Raw genomic sequence first — 20839 nt, 5'->3', positions numbered from 1 at the left:
TTCTCATTTAGAGCTTTTGAATGCTGCCACAATAGATACATTTAATAATAATACACAGGAGGGGGGTGATTATTGAGGGTTGTGATTTGCCTTAAATCTGGCTCCACTTAGTGATACTTCATGCTGCATATCTAGGCCATTGAGCTGGCCTGAATCTCTTATGCAATGTTTAACTTTATCTGCTAGTTACCAGCAAAACTTTGGCTGTTGCTTTTTGAAATAATTATGCTGGAGTCAAAAACAAAATACATTTCCATGTTATCTAGTTGCATTGCGAATCCATGGTGTTGGGTTACACTGAGTCATGTAGATTTTCTTTTCTTTTTTATTTTTTTAAATACATAGGTTAAAGCAACAGAGGTTTAAAACACCAGCTCTGCCTTTAGGTCCGTGGAAGGCTCTGGTTTACTGCTACATTAGCTTTTACTAAATTGTTTGGGATTTATAACTTTTTATTTTACAAGTGTATTTTGAAAGAAGTTAGTGAAACAAAACATAAGTGGTCCTGTCCCCCAGAAAGTCACTTTTATGTTTTTGGGGGTTGTTGGTTTTTTTTTAACATGGCAAAGTGGTTGTAAAATGTACTCTTGATTCTTAAATAAAACAGCATGCAAGTAGGGCAGGTATGGGAAGTGGGCCCCTCACTAGACATTTTATAGACCGCACAGGACTCCAGCAGGAACACTGATACTGAATATAGATTTCGTAAGGATTTGTGCAGGACATTTTAACAAGAGATTTTTAAAAAATAACCCAAGTGTGTTTTACAAAGAAACAATTAGGTCAAAGGGAATTGGTTTTGGAGAATCGGGGCAATAGGATGAGGGTTAGTCACAACTTGTCTGAGTGAGAAGTGGTGACTCCAGGATGGCCATTCAAATCCCTTGAAATTTAACAAGAAACCGCCTGCCACTATGAAAATAGTAGGGCAGACCATGTAACTTGACATCTGGGATCCAGGAAGGTTCCCCAGTGTCCTGGGTACTATTGAAATTCAAAACTAAAGGGGGAGCAGCAATTGTTATCACTGTCTTGTTTATTATTAGGGCTGATTAAAAATGCAAACCCCACATTCAATTATAAGCATTACAGCGAAAGGGAAGAAGAGAAAGAAAAGGCCGTAAAATTTCATTTTGTAATTTTTAATCCTGGGATTAAATGTGGAAGGGAACAGAACTGCAGTGTTTTGGGGGTTAGGTTTCTATTTTTGTTTTAAGACTGTGCTTGTGTGCTTTTTTTTTTTCCCCCAAGGTAAGTGAATGTTAAGTAGAGTGAGATACTATTGCTCCATGCTCCCATGCTAATAAGGCATGCTTCCCACAGTGTGTGACAGAAAGAATGAATACCATGCAGTGCTAATGGTTAATTTGTAGTGGCATGTGTGTTCCTTGAATGTTTGTGAAGTTTCCTGATTCACCATCACACAGTTGAGTCTCCCTCTTTTTTTTTTTTTTAAGACATGGTGATAGGTAATGAGATGAAGCATTTCTGACAGAGAGCTTCTGAATGATACATTGTTCACCACAGCCTATTCAACTTATTATAATAATAATAGTGCTTTGCACTTTAAATTTATTGTTAATTTCTCACTATTTGGGGAGCAGAATGATTCCTCATCGAATAATGGCAGTACTGACTGATTTAAAATGTTAATTACTGTGGAATCTGTCACAGATCGTGTCAAGCCACGGTGATGCTAATCTATGTCATGGATTTGAAACTCCTTTGGGAAGCATATATTTAGATTTACTGCTGAGTGAACATGACTGTTAGGATTATGGAGGCCATACAGAGTGAAGAAAAGCAGGAACGCTCCTTCTGACTAGAAAGTAAACAATAGGGTGATTGTCTGCTTACACTTGGTGACTAAACAGCCCAACTGCTGAGGAGCACTAGGTGAAAAGCAGCTATCAGCAAGGAGTCTTAATGTTTTCTTCATGGAGCTAGATGTTGTCAAGGATTCAGATGAACCACCCTATGAGTGTACAGGAAGCAAAACAGGATATTCTTGCTTAGGCCCTGCTTTGTGTAATTATACAACACTTGAACTCCCAAATACTCCAGAACGGATCACAGCCCTCTAAAAACAATAGCAAACGATCTTGGCATGCTGCTACTAACTGAAATGTTGTTATAAAGTAAAAGAAAAGCAACTTATTTATATTTGTGTCCATAAATTAGGCTTAGACACACCCTTTGTGCTCTCTGAAAGTAAAGCAGGTCTTGAAATTATTTTCACCCAATTTCATTTCCTGTTTTCCAAAGAGGATCTACTCAGTCTTAGCTCTGCTTTTAAAAGGGTCACTAATTCCAGTATATTACTCTTAATTCCTTTAAAAATAAATCTGTGTATACAGGAGGAAGGAAAAAGCACACCCTTCTGTTTTTAGCCAGATTGTCTATCTCAATTAAAGAACACTGTTTGCACTATTTCTCTGAACAAGAAGCAGACAGGTTAATGTGTGAATGCTCTCTGCTTTCAAAAAGCTGTCCCCCCCCTCGTTCCACTGAAATCAGTGGGACTACTCACGTAAGTAGTAATAACCATAATAATACCTAGTTCTGATGCAGCACTTTTAATCAGTAGATCTCAAAGCACTTCAGGGTTGGGTCTGACTACTGTAGTATCCATATCTATGTTTAATTTGCTCCAGACCATTTTTGTCCAGAAAATGAAAAATTTGGCTGAGGAAGAAACATTGGCTAACACAATAGGCATTCTTGGGTTTACTTTGCAGACAGGAAGGCAGCAGTTTCTGTGAAATGTGGCACAAACACTGATTGCTTAGTGCTGTTTATAGGAAAACTGAAAAACAAATCACCAAAAACTGAGATGTGACAAAAGCAAAGAAATTCAAACTGATCTAAACCCACTGAACCATATTCTGCCCTCAGGAGAAATTACACCAGACAACCCCACTAATGTCAGTGGGGTTGCATGAATGTAATGAAGGCAGAATATAACCAATTGTTTGTAATTTTCCCTGCTGTTCCTTAGTTCTATTGTCCATATGGTACCTAACAGCCTACCTTGATCTGTGACCCCAGCAATATGGAAACACACTATGTTGAAGAAAAGAGGAAGGGTTAGCTTCTGCTTTGAACCTCCCTACTTCTGGTAGCTGCTTACCAATGAGAGCAAGGGGTTCACAATCTACCCATTAGTATCCTTTTGTTTTGTTTATTTTAATTTTTATTTTAATGGCAGAGTATTTAAATAAACATAGGAGGGAAATGGCTTTACAGGAGTGAAAAAGTGGACACAATTTGTGAGCCTCTCTGAATATTTAGAGACTTCTAAGAAGAAGCAGCCATGAAGTTCTATTTTTACTTCATTCTTACCATTTAAAAAATAACAACCTTCTCACCCATTGGGAAAAGAACAAAGTAAAAACTGGTTACTCTGCAGCCCAACACAGATTTCTGTGGCAGTCTACCGAGGCCATCCAGGAAACAGGTTTTTTTGGGTTGGGGTAGAGAAATGGGATGAGAGCAAAGTATATTGAATCTAATTTTGATTTTTTCTCTCCCTTTTTAGTTCCCTCTAACGTCTTCACTCCCCTTGCCCACCCCTCCTATACTCTGTCAACTTTTCTTTTCCCTTCCTCTCGATCCACAATTTAGACCCTAAGCCTCAGCTAGTTCCTGATGTATAAGCACCTGTTTGTGTCCCTATAGTTCATCAACTCTTGTAATGTTAATCTCAGTCTTACGAGATTTGTTTTTTCTTAAAGCTTCTTCTCCTGGAGTCATGTGATTACTTTTATTAAAAATGAAAATGGATTTGCATGTAAGTTTCTAACCCTCATGGTGGTAGACAAAATGTTAAAAACATGACCCTGAAGGCTTAAAAATCAGGAGCTCAAAATGTTGAGTGTTCTTTAATGTTATGATTTTTAAAACAATCTCATGATTTTGGGGTGCCTGACTCATGCTTGGGATTGACTTCCTCTGGGTTTCAGAAGTGAACTACCCCACAAAGCTCTGCATATGCACAACAGATGCTGAGGTACTTTGGCTTTCAAGCATGAAGGGAAGCGTTGGCAGTACGGGGACAATCCCTGCCAAACAAAATGCAGGTGCATAATGAGAAACCAGCTGAGGAAGGTTTAATTGACAATTGGTCAAGCATGGCAATCTGAGAACTACTGTAGGCTTCCCCAGTCAAGCGGATGGTGGTGAGAGTCTCATGAAATGTTGGCCCATGGACACCTTAAAAAGTGGGGGCTTATAATGAAATCCCAAAACCACATCTTTCTTCCCAGTGAATTGTGGTAGAACTTGTTTGTCCTTCTGAGCACATGGGGAATTATGGGGAAAGCACTGGAGGACTATCAGTACTTGAGTGATTTAGCCTGAGTCCTCTCTGCAAAGTGGGTGGGTTACCAGTCTGAGTGAAAGTGATGTCTGAGCTCTGGTCTGCACCCCAGCCATGCCAGCTGCTGTGGATTTAAAGTGCCACCAAACTCAAGTGTGGGGTTTTGTGTGTGTGGATAGGAGGGGGTTTAAGGACAGCACCCAAGTAAGACCCTGAGTTAACTCTGCAATGGAAATCATTTGTAAAAAAAAAATGTCTGAAAAAAAATCATTTCCCCTCTCGGGCCAGGAACATTTTCCAGGATAGCTATGCCATGCGTATGGTGCACACGGTTTATACCAGCAAAACTGTGCGTTTGCTAGAATTGCTTATTTGAAACACCACCCTCTCTCTCCTCCCCCTGTCAAATAAACTATACTACCCAAAGCACAGTTTTGCCAGTATAATTGCATCTACACGAGGAGTTTTTGCTGCCCAGCTATCTCAAGCGGGGATTGTATTTTTTAACATACAATCTGACTGACACCCTTGAAAAAACTTGTAGTGTAGACCTGGCACCAGCTAATCAGGTTTCACATCCTTGATAATTGTGATATCATAAAACCTAGTACATCCCCAATCTTCTGAGTCTTCCAGCATAGATGAGACATGAATTTCTAGTGTAAAAATCCAAGTAGGAAAAAAATTTAAATAACCAAAAATTTTCAGGCTCCCTGGATATCATGAAGAAACAAATCACACACAATCCTCTTTTTTCCTTTGCAAGTCACCTTTAATTTAAAATTAAAGTTATATTTGTAATTAACTTTCCAAAATTTTAATCCCAATGGGTCAGATTCTGGTATCTTCTGATAACTGTCCATCAGATCTTATTCCACAAGTTATCCCGGTGGCTTCGGTGGAGCCATTCAGGGAGTGAAATACTATTCAACATGATTAAGGGGATCAGAGTCTGGCCCTATTATAGACACAATCATAAGGAAAGAATGTTCCATATGATTTGTCTATGATAGATCTGCCTTGCTGCTAAATCCCTAGTCTTTCATTTAGTTTCTTGTTAGAGACTTTTGTTAAGACTTCCCAAAGAGTCCTAAGAGGACAATTGAGCCTTTATGGTTTTTTGCAGAAGTAGAGAGAAGCAATCGAGTTCTTGGTTTTCTGTTGTTGTTGATTTATTCTCTGTTCATGCTGCAAACAGTTTCTCAGGGATATATATTTTTTCTTTAAAAAAAAAAAAAAAAAGCAGGAGGGAAAACAGACTTGGTCATTGGGGGAAACTTCCAGGTAATCCACAGGTAAGACTTTCCCAAGCATACAGCTACATTATGATCAGTCCCTAAGGCAGGCAGAGTGCTAGCTTCTTTTTCTAACACTTTTCTGTCCGAGAATGTTCCTGTTAAGCTTAGTAACTGAAGGAATTCAACAGCTTCTCACAAGATGGTTCTGAAACTGAAACAATCTATTTTGGACTATAAAGTTATCAGCCAGTGGTGCAAGGCAGCAAAAAACTGGCTTAACTAGCTCCCCGAGAATTCATTTTCAGCTGGTAGAGGGCCAATGTAGTGACTCCTGTGCCACTCATCCTCCAGGCCTCAGGCACATAGGCATAAGTAGGGAAAAGAAGCATAGCAAGGAACCCCAATGCATCTGGCTGATTCTAGGAGCTGAAATGGTCCCCTGGGTCATTGGCAGCTGGACATAATATAGACCAGACTTCAGGCTGATCTGATTTTCACAGTGATAGAACCAGTCTGCACTCTGTCCCAAGCATGACAAAGCTTAACTGTCTTAAACCACTTTTATTCTCTTTTTCCTCTCTAGTCCTGCACCGACACAGCTCAGACAACCAGGCAATCCAAACTGTTGTATCTGCATGGCTGCATCAGTTTTAAGGTTGCTGCAGAAATTATGCCTCTTGAAGTCAATGGGATTTGAGGTCATTCAGGATCAAGCCCTTAGTTAGTGACCTGCAATAAAAAGATTTGGGTCATGGTAAGGAAAATCCTCATAGGGGTTTTACAGTATAGATGTGCATAGCCAAGCCTTTCAGCCCTCAGATCTCTTAGCTCTCTCTCAGACCTTGTCTACACTGGCAAGTCTCTGCGCAGTACAGCAGCTTTCAGTGTTGTAACTCCCGAGGTATACACACTGCCAAGCCCCTTAGTGTGCAGAAACTGTAAAAAACAGTGCAGCACTGTAAAAAAACCCAACCCAACGAGAAGCGTAGAGCTTTCTGTGTTGGGGGTACAGCACCGCGGTGCCAGTGTAGACAGCCTGGTCGATTACAGTGCTGCAGTTGGCCTCCGGGAGGTGTCCTACAATGCCTGTTCTCGCCTCTCTGGTCATGGGTTTGAACTCTACTGCCCTCCCCTCAGGTGACCAACCATCATCCCCACCCCATAAATTCCTTTGGAATTTTGGAAGTCCCCTTCCTGTTTTCTCAGTGATGCGTGTAGTGATCTCAGCGCATCTTTCCAGGTGGCCATACCTGCTCCATGCACCAGGTGATCCCCCAGTTGGATCAATGCCAAGCTGCTGGACCTTATCAGCATTTGGGGAGAGGAGGCTGTCCAGTCCCAGCTGGGCTCCAGCTGCAGGAATTGTGATACCTACGGACAGATTTCACAATGCATGACAGAAAGGGCCATGACTGGGACACACTACAGCCGATAAAAGAATTGGTTTGGTTTGAAACAATCCTAATTATTTTAACTGAAAACAAACAGAGCCCTGCAAAGCAACAGGGAATTTTCTTAAACCTTCATGTTGCATCATCTGCACCAATCACAATCACCTTCTAGCATTACAAGCACTGCACTCGAGAGCATAGCAACAAATAATAGTGGCTTTCAGCTTCAAATTGCTGCCTCAAGGCATTCCTGATCCTTATAGCCCCATGCTGCACCCCTATAATAGCCCTGGTCTCTGGCTGTTCAAACTCAGCCTCCAGACACTGAGCCTCTGCACTCCAGCCCTGAGTGAAGCTTTCACCCTTCCCTTCACAAATATTATGGAGCGTACAGCATAGGAATACTGTCATCGGCCAGGTCCAGCCTCCCATATAGGCAGCGCCAGCGGGCCTTTAAATGGCCAAAAGCACATTCAGCAGTCATTCTGCACTTGCTCAGCCTGTTGTTGAACTGCTCCTTCCTGCTGTCAAGGTTCCCCATGTATGGCTTCATAAGCCACGGCATTAAGGGGTAGGTGCGGTCTCCCAGGATCATTTCAACTTCCCCTACGGTGATATTCTGGTCCAGGAAGAAAGTCCCTGCTTGCAGCTTCCTGAACAGGCCAGTGTCCTGAAAGATATGTGTGTCATACATCTTTCTGGACCAGCCTGCATTAACGTCCGTGAAACACCTACAGTGATCCACAAGCACCTGAAGAACCATAGAGAAATATCCCTTCCGATTAATGTACTCAGTAGCTAGGTGGTCTGGTGCCAGAATTGGAATATGTGTGCCATCTTTCGCCCCTCTGCAGTTAGAGAAGCCCATTTGTGCGAAGCCATCCCCAATGTCACACACATTACCCAGGGTCACGGTCTTTCAGAGCAGAATGTGATTAATGGCCCTGCACACTTCCATCAACACGAGTCCAATGGTCGACTTTCCCATTCCGAACTGGTTAGTGACCGATCGGTAGCAGCCCAGAGTAGCCAGCTTCCACAGTGCAATTGCCACGTGCTTCTCCAATGGCAAGGCAGCTCTCATTCTCGTGTCCTTGCACTGCACAGCTGGGGAGAGCTCATCACACAGTCCCATGAATGTGGCTTTCCTCACCCGAAAGTTTTGCAGCTACTGCTAGTCATCCCAGACGTGCATGACGATGTGATCCCACCATTCAGTGCTTGTTTCCTGAGCCCAAAAGTGGCATTCCACTGTGGTCAGTGCCTCTGTGAATGCCAGAAACAATCTTGTGTCATAGCTACTATGCATGGTGAGATCAATGTCACACTCCTCTTGCCTTTGTAGTTTAAGGAATAACCCCATTGCCACTCTTGGCGTGTTAGTCAGAGCAAGCAGCATACTGGTCAACACTGCAGAATTCATTCCTGCAGATCCAAGAGACAGAGCATGCATACAAAAACCATTGAAAGATGGTGCCAAATGCAGACGGAAGGGATTGCTGGGATGTGAAGCAATGCGTCACAAGGCACCGGGACAGGACCCAGGATGCCCCACGACCCCCTCCACCTCCCCACAACTCTTAGCAGCAGAAGAGGTAGAGATGCTCTGTGGGATAGCTGCCCAGAGTGCACCGCTCCAAATACCGCTGCAAGTGCCTCAAGTGTGAACACACTATTGTGCAGGCAGCTGACAGTGTGAACACATAACAGCGGTTTCCCTTCAGCGCTCTCTGAGCGCTGCTGTAACTGCTGGCGCTGTAACTCTGCCAGTGTAGACATAACCTTAGTCTAATCCAGAGTCTACTGAAGTAAACTGTATGACTCCAGTGGGCTTTAGGTCAGACTCCCTGTGGCTGCACTTGACTGTAGTCACCTTCCTCACAGACACAGCATATTTACAATCCCTTTCTGCTGCCTAGGTGCTCATGCCTGTTGCCTCATTCTTTTATCTCTCAAGATCAGAGGGCAGTTTACATCTCTCCAAGGCAGCCAGCAGTGACTATTCCCACTGGTAGTCTAGGCAAGCAATGCCAAGTGTCTTAAGTGAAAGCAAAGCCCATTTGGCTCAGGGCAAAAATACAGAGAATCACAAACAAAATAGCTGTTCAAGAGAATATAGACGCAGCCAGACTAAAACACTATGAAAAGCATAGCTAGGTTGGCTCCAGGTGTAGATCTGATTCTGATCTTGCCCCTTTAAACCAGTCTTAAACCAGAGTGGCATAAGGATGGCCATAGTTGTGGTGAATGTTATGTAGCCTGAAAACTATATTTATTGCCACTTTCCTTCTCTCTCTCTCTCTCTCTCTCTCTCTCAGCCCAGCTAGCTATCAGCTAGTATTTAACATCTCCCTGAAAGGAGTTTGTCCTTGATTCCAGCCAGTGGCTACAGGGCCAGTATGGGTATCATGTCCCAGCAAAGAAAGGTGTGTGACTCTTCATTTCTCCCTCTTTCTCATCTATGGCTCTCTGAGTCCAATTGCTGTCTTCATTAGCATGCTGTCTATTATCTCATTCTCAAGTTCAGACACTGGCACATACTTAGCTGCATTTTAAATTTACACGATTAGCTTCAGTTTTCCTTCACTTCAGTTGATCGTTTTAATTTCCTTTTTCTAATTTCCACGGGGTACATGAGAGAGCTTTTCAAAGATCTTGTTCCCATTTCAGAATAAACCTTTGGACCTTGCCTGAGGGTTGAGTTCTTTAAATTTGATACAAAAACCTAAAACATAAAAATTAGCTGAAGAGGCCACAAGGTCTACCATTAAACACTTGGGTGCTCTACAAAGTGTCCCCTACCTTCTGTTAAGAATTGGAGCAAACACCCTCTTATGGAACAGTGTCGCTCAATGAATTAATGAAGACTTCACCTGGGGGGGGTTCTCTTTTCCTGGAACACAGATTTGAAAATTAAAGTTCTCTCTATAGCTATAAAATAACATCTCCAGTTCACCACTCTAACAGCTACAGTTCATATCAGATAGTAAGATACCCAGCCATGGCAATGAGAGAGCTCTGTTTTTTGTGTGTCAGATTCGGGGATTTCACGAGGCTAGAGACAGGTTTACATACAAAATGTACTGGTAATTGCACTCTTTGGTTATAACCATTAGGAGAGGCCAGGCTTTTAATTCCTCCCCAACTAATTTGCTATTCATTATTTACATTTGGGAATATTATTTTTAAACTATTATTAGAAAATTGCTTAGAAAGACTTTCTAACCATCAAATGGAAAAAAGCCATTTAATACCAGCATGGTCACTAATACATGTGAGAGGAAAATGTCCAAGCATGAAGACAAAACAAAGTGGAAACGTGTTTTGCTTACCTCTTCTGGCCCATGAAGTAATAGCTAGATTACAATGTAGATTTTCTGATATTCAATTATAAAGTCTTTTTCCAGGGTAACAAATGAGTTATCAATTGCAAAAAGGACTTTGGAATTGACTGGTTGGGTTATGTTTTGTATGTGCGTCTTTTCACCTCCCAGAAAGAATCAAGACTAAGCGCTGAAAGCATGAGTTGGTGGGAGGAGAGGGGTTCCCGAGCTTTGTGCTCAGGTGGTGAACATCCTTACTGAAAGTTGTTCACCAATATCCCATCTTCCCCAGATCAGCAGTAATGTTGCATGATGTCTGTTAGACTGAATTACAGTTCTTTTCCAGGCTACATCAACCAGGACAAGTGGCCATCAGAGAATTCTAATGTCCAATCAGTTTGTTGGCATTGTGAGCAAAAGAAGCTGTCAGGGCCTCCATCAAAAGATTCACTGGAAGTGAGATGGATGTTTGCAGCCTCCAAAATCACCAGAGCTTGCAGCTGCATCACTGTAAATTCTCTAGTGTAACCGCTTTAAGCCGACAGACGAGAGCTCTCCCTTCGACTTAATGATTGCACCTCCCAAGAAGCGGTAGTAGCTATGTCGGCGGGAGAGGTTCTCCCGCCGACATAGTGCTGTCCACACCAGCACTTAGGTCCATGTAACTTATGTTGCTCAGGGGAGTTGGCTTATTCATACCGTTGAGTGACGTAAGTGGTAGTGTAGAGTCTAGACAATTAGGAAGTGCTTCTTTCTTTAGATTCTTTTTCTTTTTTAACTTCATTTCCTGCAGGCAGATTAAGATGGGTGGATCCCATTAATGTACACTGAAGAATGTTTAGAATGGCTGCTGAGCTAGCTAGTTTCTTATTAAAGGAAATAGAAACACATACTAGAAAGTTTTCTATTTAATTGATTGTTCCTTTTGAATCAGTTGCAGGGTTCACAAATTTTGTTGTACACTTACTGCTGTGCAATGGATTTTCAGTTTAATGGTGGGAGAGCCGAGGCCAGGGGTGGTGGGAAAAGTGCTGACTCTCTTTTACAACTGCTCTTCCCACTAACCTTTCTAAAAAATCGATATATAAAGTAAGGCAAGGCAACAGTTAATCAACTTAACATAACAAGGGGTCCAGTCCTAGCCCCAGTTCTTCCAATGGCTTGTAAGCCTGAAGAAGCTCAGCATGATGTGTAAAGGGAGTCAAGGTGACCTGTTTTATTAATGGAAGTTTATGTGCCTGCTTGCAGGAGTCAGGGAGCAGCACTGTACATATCTTTCACCAGCTGGGACATCCATAGGACTGTAGTAACACCTGTATAATTATGAGGGTGGGAGACAAAAGCAGTTCCTGTACTTATATACACAGACAGCTTGCAGGTGTGTCTTTTTCCTCCCACTCCATTCATTGCCACACCTGTGACTGCCCTTGGGAAAGGAAGGCAGTGATATAAGCATTATGTGTAGACCAAGTTGAAACAAACTCTTTTGTCAAAATCAAAACACTTCATGTAGCTGTATCCATTTTGAGAGCGGCTCACTCTATAGCCTGGTGGTTACTGCACTGGCCTAGGATTGGGGACACCCAGGTTTCAGTCTCTATGCTGATTTCAGAGTAACAGCCGTGTTAGTCCGTATTCGCAAAAAGAAAAGGAGTACTTGTAGCACCTTAGAGACTAACCAATTTATTTGAGCATGAGCTTTCGTGAGCTGTAGCTCACGAAAGCTCATGCTCAAATAAATTGGTTAGTCTCTAAGGTGCTACACGTACTCCTTTTCTTTTAGTCTCTATGCTGCCTCTTTTAGAGCAAAGTTTTTCAACACTGATCACTCTGAGCCAGGCAGAGCAAGGACTTGGATCTGGATCTCCCACAACCTTAACCACCAGGCTACCCACACCCCTTCTGTTTCAATTCAAAAAGGGACATTTTGATGTAATCCCTTTTGTGCAAAAATGTTTGAAAGGTTTTGTTTTCATTCCACTGTACAATAAAAACATTTAGAACCCTCAAACAGTTGCTACAAAATGGAATGGAATTGTCATCCTGTAGTCAGCTCTAATTACATGGCCACCTCAAGGCAGATGCTCGCCCCCTTGGAATCCATGTTAGCATCTAACGGTGTAGCACCTAAATGGCCCACAGCCACACACTTCCTGGGAGCTCTGTGCAGAAGACTCAGCTGGACCCAGGTTAAGGCCTGCTCTGTGCAGCGAAGGATGTTTCTACATCTACCTCCTCTGTCTCTGGCCAATTCGAGGCCTAATGCAGCCACCAGGGATGTCTGGTGTTAACTTGAATAGATTTCCTCTTTTAATAAAGAGGGATAATAAGAATTAATTGGAGGTATTTTACAGTAAGACATGTTAAACCCTCTTCTACCTCCTTTTATCTACAGTATTATGGAATTAGTGTAACATTTGCCTTTTGTCATAGAGACAGATGCTTAGGCTAAAAGATTTTCAGTTTGCCTCAACTTTTCACATTTTGAAGGATTCTTAGTGTTCATTGTCTGAGTGCCAATTGCCGCTGCAGGTGCTGCTGGAAGCACATGATAAGGTTGCACAGAGTATTTAGCTTCTGAGCTCTCCTGACCACATCCCATTAGGTCCTTTGAACTTGAGTATTGAATTCATAGCCTCTAAAAATTCTTCCTTTGAAATTTTCAGTTAAATTTCTTTGTTCTTTTCACCTGTTAGAGTTGTTTTTTAATTACTTTTATGTCAGAGCACAGGATCAGTGAACTAAAAGCCCTATCAATGACTCTTTCCTATTTGCAATTTGATTCTGAGATGGTCATCCTCTAATCTGCTCTGAACCTTTTTCCTAAAGTCAATTGAACTTTTCTCTGGAATTACAGAAAAAGGCTACTGCCCTTTTACCTAAATTTGAAATATTCCCAGGAGAAATACTGCCCTTGTGTTCAATACATTGTGTGCATCCTCCTCTAATGCAAAGCAGACAGTCTCTCTTCCTGCTTCTATTTTAAGAAGATGGACTTTAAGACTTGAAGTCACAGGGCTGGATTTTCCATTGCCTTCAACCTTTTATAGTCCTTCACCCCAGTGTAAAGTGGCTGTAAAATGTTACCATATCACAATGGTAGTACTTTTACACCAGTGCAAAATGAGTGCAATGACCACCTATGGGTGCAGTACAATGTAAAATAAGGCCCAAATTTTATAAGAAAAAAGGGCCAAAATTTCTAGAAAAAAGAAAAGGAGTACTTGTGGTGTCTTAGAGACTAACAAAAATTTGTTAGTCTCTAAGGTGCCACAAGTACTCCTTTTCTTTTTATGGTTACAGACTAACACAGCTGCTACTCTGAAACTTGTCAAAATTTTTAGGAGCATGAGGACAAGAAATCATTATATTCTCTTCCTTTGCTCGGAGACTCTCTTGCTGGTCACCTAAATAATTTTTTAAAAGCTACAATTTCCTAAGAAGAATAATTACAGCTTAGTCTTTACCACTCTGGCAAGCTGCTGTGTGTCCACAGATGTGCAAACGTTCTCATTGGAAGCTTTCAGTGCAGTGATGCTATGAACTAGTTTTATCCTCCAGTGTTTGGATTTATGTGCCACATTGTAACTTTATTTTATCATATTATATGTTGTCTAAAACTGTAAAATTATATACAGAAATAAGTTGTATGCCTTCTAGAATCGTCAAAGGAAAATCCTGTAAAATTTTTAACTTAATGCGGACGTGAATCCTTTACTCATCCTGTTCAAGATAAAGCTATATTAAAATGAGTACTTCCCATTCTTTATGGATATTTGGAAATATATATATATATATATATATATATATATATATATATATATATATTACTATATGTAATATGACTATTCCCTGAACGCACGTTCATGTTGTTTTCTAACCCTATATGCTTTGAGCAGTTAGCCTTTTAAATTAAATTCTAAGGAGAGTTCTGACAGCTGTTGAACCCCCAACCCCTGCCCTGTTTAATACAAAATGGTCCTTTTTTTAAATAAGAGACCATTGCCAACCTGAGCCAGAGGGCAGCATTTACCACATTATTAGACTGCAGCTTGCATTGCTGATGTATCTGAGCAGCAGTTCAACTCCTCTTTCACTGTACTATACTGATAAATGTAACAGACAATGAATCACCCTCATGGTGCCTAATGCAGAATTGTTGTTAAGTAAATAAATGATGTTGTCATCAGGGTTCAGTTGTAAATAAAGTTGAATTCTAAGCTGAAAACATGCTTCTTCTGGGATTAAAATACACAGTTTTCACTTTCAAAAAACACAGTATAGCCCCAGCCTCGTAGTAATATTACTTAGCACTGAGGATCTCAAAGCACTTCAGAGAGGGTGGTGTCTTTATCCCCATTTTATCCCTTTAGGAACCAATGCCTGGGAAGGTTAAGTCTCTTGCCCAAGGCAACCCAGTGATTCAGTGGCAGAACTGAGAAGAAAACCAGGTTTTCTGTCTCCTGGTCATGTGTCCTGTCCACGGCCTACACTTCCCCCTTATTAATACTTGGGTTGTGAACTATAAAACCAGATTTTTTAAAAATTAAGAAAGAGGGTTAAATTACCTTTATATATCATTCAAGGAGAAGAAAATCAGATGTTAGATCGCCGCTTAGTGGAATGTTTTCTTGGCCAAGTTAGGCTGGATGGGAATTCTTGAGACCCGAGCTACTGCTAGTTCAGCAGCAGGGATCCATATAAAGTGAAATTAGGCCTTTTCTCCTAACCAAGGAATGACTGACATGGGAATAAAATGTTATGGGTTAAGTTAGCCACTGGGTCAGCCAACCAAACTTTTCCAAACTATCATGGCTGAAATTTTCTTTTATTTCCAGCTTGCCTTTTTCTACTCTTGAACTGTTTTTGATCAGATTGTAAATGTGTAAAACATGTCCTGGTTCTCAAACACACACAAACTGCTTAAAGAACAACAAATAATAGACACACAGGATCACAAATAAAATACACATTGCTAAAGGTGAATAAAAGTGAGTAAGAAATACTTGCCTCCTTCATTTAGCAGAGGGATGGTCTGGGTGTTCCCATCAGTCAAGGAAGCCAGGGATGAGGATGGAGAAAGACAGGGGGAAGCAGGGCCAGACAGGCGCACATAGTGAGATGGAGGGCAATGTTCTGTTCTTGTTTACACCCAGGGAATAGCTCTGTTGATTCCAGGACCAGATCCCCAGCTGGTGTAAACTGCACTGTTGGCTGCAATATTACTATGTTGGCTTACATTAGTTAAAGATTCAGCACTCTTGACTTAAATGGAACGTCTTCAGATTTTGGCTAACATAACAGAGCAGGATTTGGCCAGAATTTAACAAGATGATGAGACAGTTTCTAATAACTTGTGAACTAAGTCACTTTTGATTCATCTGCAGTTACCTTGGCCACCAGTTTGAGATGTAAGAGAAATGTGATGTGTATTTCAGAAAGAACAGAGGTATAACACCAGCCAGAGGTGGGAAACAAAAGGATAAAGTTTTGCCCTAATATGTTGAGTGCCTGTTCCAGTCAGAGGAGCAAATGCCAACTCAAAAAAAAAAGACATGAAAGAAAGCAATGACTTGCAAATCAAAACAACCCTTTGCTTTTTCCACTGGATCTCTGCTTATGGAAGGAGCAGATGCTAGGGGAAGAGTTCAGACCTCCTCCTTCAAGCTCCAAAGGCAGCAGACTACCCTCCAGATGAAGAAAGAAATGCACTTGTAAAATGGTGGTGGCAGCTTTCCAGTGGTTAACCTGTATTGTCACAATCAATACAAGCAGGTGGCAATGATGGTTCTCTTCAAACTAATTACAGAAGATTGCAAATTGATTTTTTAATTAACCCCCTCCCTGAGTTAGGTGGGCTAGCAGCAGCTCTCCACCTGCTCTGTCACGCTGCTCAGCTCCTGAAATCATTCAGCCACCTTTTCCTTCCTTCCTTCCTTGTCTGCGAGATCCTTCTGGCTCTCCTCAAGCTTCACTAACCAAGAAGAAGAATCCCCCATGTCCTTCCCTCTGTCAGATACATATAGATCAAACTATTCACTGTGGCTAGGGATGTAATTGAACTTACCATGTTTATTTTAAATCCTGTTAATGTTTGTTTGCTGTTGCATTTTTAAACCAACTAATGGCTTTTTGTTTGTTCGTTTGTTTTTGTTTTCAGCTGTAGGTGGCAGAACTCAACTCTTGGGACATCTCCTCATCTGGTGCTGAGCGCTATGGAGTCTAAGCCTGGGTAAGTGATCCGTAAAAGCTTCTAAGTAATATTATGGGGAACTTCATTTAAATCTCTTCCTCAACCCTGCTCCGTTATCCCTTCCTCAAAGCCTTTCTGGCCAAGGAGAGATGGTCATGGCTCCCTCTCAACTTCAATGCTATTTCTGGATTAGATGGAGCTCAATTAGGTCTTCTTTCTCCAACTCCCACCCCTATTCTTCAGTGTGGTCTTCCTGTCACCCCCTGAGGCTGCAGGCAAGCTCAGGACCCCAAGTTCCAATCCCTAGACAGCAGCATCACATGCAGCCACTTGAGCACTTCAAGGAGACAATATAAATCATTGTACTCTTCACAAAACAGCTGCAAGGGAAAAGAAAGTCACAGTGCCTTGCCAACTGAAGGGATTTGTGCCAGCCCCAGGTGGTGTGAAGCATAAGGCAACGGAGTGGGGTGACTGCTGACATTGCTTTAAGTGCACTAAGGATAGCAATTAAAAATTATGCTGCCTTTTGAGAGCGAGGCAAGTGTCATTTGGCACATAGAGTCAAGGGGCTGACAAGAGTGCCAGGTGAGTTTGAAAAGCTTTTCAGGGGTTGCTAATAAACCCTTTCCCTGCTTCCATCCTACTTGGATGATGATCGTACTGAGTTGAACAGTGTTCTTTATTTGCCAGAGTTTGCCCAACAATTGAGCTTCTTGCTTATGTCTGTTCTGCATGTACCTATTTCTGCGTCAGGGGACTACCTCAGTTGTTATGAAGGTTTGTTTTTTTGTTTGTTTGAAAGTCTCCCTTTACCATCTCTCCTAGTAGTCCTCTTTAATTACCTTATTTCTAATACTGTGGCTATATTTTTAGTAAGAAAAATAGTAGAACAGGAGCTTAAATCCATCTGTGTATGCAAGCATTTTACTGTGCATATTTCAATCTAATTCTTCCACCATTGCGATGCTCTTATTACACTGTTGCTTGTCAACAATTTCAGTCAGCTCGTGGTCTTTCATCTTTGACTCTGGGTACTTCTAGATTTTCTGCAACAAATTTATCTTTTGCATGTTTACTTCATTTGGGAAATCTGCATCCTTTAACAAAAATATTACCCTAAACATTTATCTCCATGAGAGCAAGGCAAGTAAATGTTACAGCTGAAGGGAGATTGGAAAATGCTATTTAATGCATTGGAAAATGCTATTTAAGGGAGGGACTAAACAGCTTGGGTGGTTGGGGCATTGTGTCTTCCATGGATAGGCCATTGGCTCAAATTTTATATGAGTGCAGTGGTAATCCATCTGATGGAATGTAGCAGTGAAATGAAATAAGCTTGTGGGCAATCTCCAGGCCATAGCAGGTAGGTGTCAACCTAAAATATACAAATAGAAAAAAACATCACCACAATGAACTCCTCCTCAGCCACTAGAGGTTTAAGGACTGACTATACATGGAGACTGATCTTTTTTTATCTACAGGTGCCAAATTCTCTAAAATGGAGAAAAAATACTCTAAATAATTAGGTTCTATGTTTAGAAAGAGAGAGTCTTCTTAACAAATTGCATTAATACCAGAAACATTAATGCACTGTGTACTATTATGATTAATTGTTATTTTGGCAACCAAAAATGTGGAGGTGTCTCCCAAAATAGATAAAAGAAAGAGATGTCAAGCTAATTTTAGACATGATGTAAAAAAGACAATAAGGTAGAGGTTGGGGTCAGAAGGACTGAGAATGCAGGCTTCAGCTGAATTTGTAATGAGGTGGTTCACATTCTCCTTTCTAAATAAAGAACATGCAGACATATGACATGATGATGAAGGGGAATGCTAGTTGTTCTCCAACTTTTTCATTCTGCAAAACAGAAAAAAAGATCTTCCCATGACTGCTTCTCCTCCCAGCTTCCAAGTCCCTCTTAATGTTCTTTATCTGTTCCAATGGTCCATGGAGAGCCCCTATCATACACAATTATGCTTTGCTAGTAAAACAAGGAACAATACTATAATCCGATAGCATTGTCACTGAGATAAAGCATATGATAACTTATTATTTTAGTTGATCAGCAGGATGGCCTAATACCACAAGCTCCCCTATGGTGGCTTTCATTCAGCTCATCTCCTGGTTCCTGAAAGACACAACGAATTAAAAACAACAAAGCATGGAAACTATTGCTATTCACCATGGTTTTAGAGTGAATATTGCAACCGTAACCTCAGCTGAGAAAAAGCATAGGAATTGGATACACCACATGTTATACCAGTGCCTTGCCTGGTTCCATACTGGAGGTTCCATATGGTGATTATTTAGAAAGAGGTATATCTACATAGTTTAATGAAATACATATCTGCCACCAAATTGAAAGGAGTCTTGGAATGCCTGCAGTTAATGCAAATCATCCCTGCTTTGGACACTGCTAAGTTATTATTATTGTTACATATTATTTGCATTATGGTAGCACCTAGAAGTCCCATCCAGGATCAGGAGCCCCTGATGCTAGGTGCTGTACGTACACATAGTAAGCTCTTCAGGGTATGGACTCTTCTTAGCTACATATTCTGGCCAAGGGTTACCATATGTCCAGGTGTTCCTGGACATTGCCTCATTTTTGAGCCTCTGTCCAGGTGGATTTTTCAAATAATAGACAATGTTCAGGATTTTTTTCGGACCAGATGGCTGCAGCTGAGAAAGAACACTGATTGGCTGCTTCCAGATTGGTCCCTCCTCTGCATTGGCAGCTGATTGGTCCATTGCCCTGCAGCCACAGCTGCCAGATTCCACCCACCCAGGCTGGGGAGTGGGTCCCACAGGGAGGTGCTGACTGATGGCTGTCGCTGTGTCCTGGGCTTGCGCCAACTGCCTTGCCACCATGACAGGGAGCAACACTGCTTCCAACCCCTGCCACAGGTACCCCCTCCAGCTCCCGCCCTTCCCCCCCCCCCCACCATCCCCTGCAGGGTCCTCTTTTTGGGAACCTGAAATACAGCAACTCTATTCTGGTCAGACTTAGTCCTCTAGACTTTAACTGAAGAGCACCTTTTTGTTTGTTTGTTTGTTCTTGCAGTGAACCACATTGTGCCAAAATGGCAGCTTTATCCCAATCATTTTCATGGGAGAAGGGGAAAACGTCCCAGAATCTCCTTCAGTCTTTTCCACCTTTTCGGTCTTTTCCATCCTCTTTCAAGTGAGACAGTTTATTCCAACAATACAGCACATAGTTATAATCAGAAAAATAAATTCAGGAACAAATTGTAGACACTTCCAGCATAAACCACACAATGTGTTTCAGAGGAACAGCCGTGTTAGTCTGTATTCGCAAAAAGAAAAGGAGGACTTGTGGCACCTTAGAGACTAACCAATTTATTTGAGCATGAGCTTTCGTGAGCTACAGCTCACTTCATCAGATGTGTTTGTTTATCAAGTGGTGTTGCCTCCATCCTAGGTGAAAGTGATTGGGGAAGCAAATATAGAGCTTCCCCAGTGTCTTATCCCTGTGTGTGTGAGAACACACACCCTGGTACCTGGGGTTTATCATAGGCGAAGGTGGATAATTTTTGAGGGAGCCCCTTGTTAAAATATTCCCAGCATATTGCTGGATAATGGGGAGTTCAGGGAGAGGCTATCCTGTTGTCAGGGCACTCTTTCCTGGAGGTGCTATGAAAGGAATAATATCAATTTCACAGGTAAGAAAGTATGTGGCCATCTCTTTCTGACACCCAATGCTGCACAAAGCAGGCCCATGCCCCCTTTCTGAGCCACACACAGGAGGCTATGAATGCCCGAAGGGAGACATTCAGACTGGGGCCCTGAATATTCATCAGCAGTGCAAAGGCTATCACAGGAGTGAGATCGCTCAGGGAACTCACTTCACACATTGTAGTGGCCTCTCTTCGAAATGTTCACATTACCGTCCTCGCCCTTCCTGGAGTAAACCACATTGGCTGGGTTTCAGAATAACAGCCGTGTTAGCCTGTATCCGCAAAAAGAACGGGAGGACTTGTGGCACCTTAGAGACTAACCAATTTATTTGAGCCTAAGCTTCCGTGAGCTACAGCTCACTTCATCGGATGCATGCTGTGGAAAATACAGTGGCGGGTTGCCTCTCTGAAGGCTGTGAAGAGCAGCCTCCAGGAGCTGCCCTTCTCTGTAGGGGGGGGGGGGTCCTCATTGCCCTTCTGCAACCTCTGAGCAGCGGCACAGGGACAGATGTAAATTGTACAGATGCAGCTGAAGAAGAGGAAGCTCTCCCAGCCGGTGAACGCAGCCTGTGAACAGGAGTGCTTCATTGCTAGCAAGGATACCTAGGCATTTGCACTTGAAAGGGACAATAAAGAGGTGTCAGAACAATCACGAAGCTGGAAGATTTAAAACT

General features: G+C 42.0%; 1 protein-coding gene across 2 annotated transcripts in view; it reads left to right on the top strand.

Moving 5' to 3' along the window:
- Window positions 1-20839, top strand: part of ADGRL2 (adhesion G protein-coupled receptor L2) — a 492078-nt gene that overhangs the window by 90605 nt on the left and 380634 nt on the right. For both annotated transcript variants that reach the window (XM_048860984.2, XM_075131687.1), the window contains exon 2: window positions 16431-16502. The gene's annotated coding sequence lies outside the window, so the exon portion shown is untranslated. The remainder of the gene's footprint in view (window positions 1-16430; window positions 16503-20839) is intronic.

The sequence above is a fragment of the Caretta caretta genome, chromosome 8 (genome assembly GCF_965140235.1).
Source record: "Caretta caretta isolate rCarCar2 chromosome 8, rCarCar1.hap1, whole genome shotgun sequence".
In the NCBI taxonomy this organism is placed as follows: Eukaryota; Metazoa; Chordata; order Testudines; family Cheloniidae; genus Caretta; species Caretta caretta.
Note: the sequence above shows the minus strand (reverse complement) of the source record. Positions and strands in the feature narration are given on the sequence as shown.